Genomic DNA, 1991 nt, shown 5'->3' on the forward strand with positions numbered 1-1991 from the left:
GCCCAGCCCGCGTGGGAAGCCCGCGCTCGAGGCCGCGGGGTCTGAGTTCAAGCCCGAGGCCTGCTGCCTCGGCGCTGTGTGACCCTGAGCCGGGCTCTTCACTGCTCAGCGCCTCACTCTCCTGGTCTGAGCAATGGGAACAATAGTAGCCCCTGTGCCACTGGGGGATCGAGGGGATGAGCTGTTTTTAAAAAATGTTTTTACTGATGTCAGAGAGGAAGGGAGAGAGAGAGACATCCGTGATGAGAGAGAATCACGGACCGGCTGCCCCCTGCACGCCCCCCACTGGGGATGGAGCCCGCAACCGGGCACGTGCCCTGACGGGGAATCAAACTGTGACCTCCTGGTCTATAGTTCGAAGCTCAACCACTGAACCACACTGGCCGGGCTGAAGGTAATCAAATTTAAAAAGAGATGTTTACTCCTGTTTTTTGGGTTTTTTTGGTGAGCTGTTTGCTGAAGCCTTTTATTTATCTGCACATCCCTGTATCATCAACCTGTCTGGGGGAAATGAACAATCAACATAGGTAGGTAGAGAAGAGGGTTGGGTACTTTAGAAATGAGGAAACTGAGTACATCACCACCATTCACATGAGAATTAATGTGATGTAGTGAAAAGCACACTAAAGTAGAACTCAAGGCCAGGTTCTCCCATTTACTAACCTGTGTGCCCCACATTTACTAGCTGTGTGTCCTAATCCAAGCCACTTAACTTCCGGGTCTCATTTTCCATTTTGGTCAAGTGTTGAGAGCATTACTGGCCCAGTCATGTTTTCGAGTTTGTTATAACGTACTAAACAATTGAAATGATGGTGGTGGTGGTGGTGGTGGTGATGACAGTGATGATTGCCACAAAGCCTGGTGAGTATCAATGAGATATATTGGAGCTGTCAATTTTGTTAGTTGAATCTAACTTATTAAAGATTTCATGGTGGAAACAGCATTTGAGTTAGTCATTGAAAGATGGTTAAAATCTTTTGTGTATATATATATATATATATATATATAGTATATATATCCCACGTTCAAAGGCTGTGAAATCACATTGTTTACCCATATCTCCAGAAAAAAAATAACTTCTACTGTCGTGGTAAATAACCTGCTTCCCTATTTCTAATGGTCTGGCCCTCTAGCAACTTCAGCAGATAATTATAGCTAATTTGCCTACAAACGTCAGGTGGTCATAATAATCTGGCCACTCAGTGTGTGTGTGTGTAATCTGGCCACTCAGTGTGTGTGTATATATATATATACTAGAGGCCCCCGGCCCTCGCAGCCCTGGCTTCATCCAGAAAGTCATCTGGAAGGTCGTTTGGCTGTCTGGTCTAATTAGCATATTATGCTTTTATTATTATAGATATATATTCAAATAAATACATGAAAATTAATATAAAGCATATGAATACCCACTTAAGACAGTCTTAGAAGTGAAATTGCAGAGGGATCCTAATAACTGTAGATTAGTTATTTTACCTTTTAGACCTAGAATTTACCAGCACAATTTATCCATCAATTTGTAATCACTTCAAAGAACAGCATGCAGATAAGCCTGGTTTTCTAAGTGGCAGGCCCACTTAAGTGATTTCTATAAGGAAATGACCTGTCACATAAATAAGGAAGAAGCAAAAAAAAAAATGTCGGGGTGTCAGGTGGCCGCGTGGCTGTCCCTGGAGCCTCTGACCGCTTCCCGCTGACGTGGCAGGCTGTGGCTTGGTGGCCTCAGTGAGCCCGCAGAGGAGACTCCCGTGGACGGGCACACGCTGTGTGTCGGACCCCGTGGAAGTGGCCCCGCCCCTTTTCTAGATGAGGCACAGAGAGGGCGGCGCCGTGCCCGGGGTCACACAGCAGGTGATGTGTGCTGAGCCCCTGGGGGTGTGGCCAAGTAGCTGTGACAGGCCCTGCCTCTGCCGGTCACCGCAAGGCCCGGAGGTGTCCTCGGGGGAGGCAGGTCAGAGGGCACCCTCTGCAGGGGCCACTCCGTGCCTCCCAGG

General features: G+C 47.6%; 1 protein-coding gene across 1 annotated transcript in view; it reads left to right on the forward strand.

Moving 5' to 3' along the window:
- NCOR2 (nuclear receptor corepressor 2) overlaps window positions 1–1991 on the forward strand; it is a 172730-nt gene that overhangs the window by 44294 nt on the left and 126445 nt on the right. The gene's annotated exons all lie outside the window — the stretch shown is intronic.

This window comes from Myotis brandtii, unplaced genomic scaffold, assembly GCF_000412655.1.
Source record: "Myotis brandtii unplaced genomic scaffold, ASM41265v1 scaffold97, whole genome shotgun sequence".
Classification (NCBI taxonomy): Eukaryota; Metazoa; Chordata; class Mammalia; order Chiroptera; family Vespertilionidae; genus Myotis; species Myotis brandtii.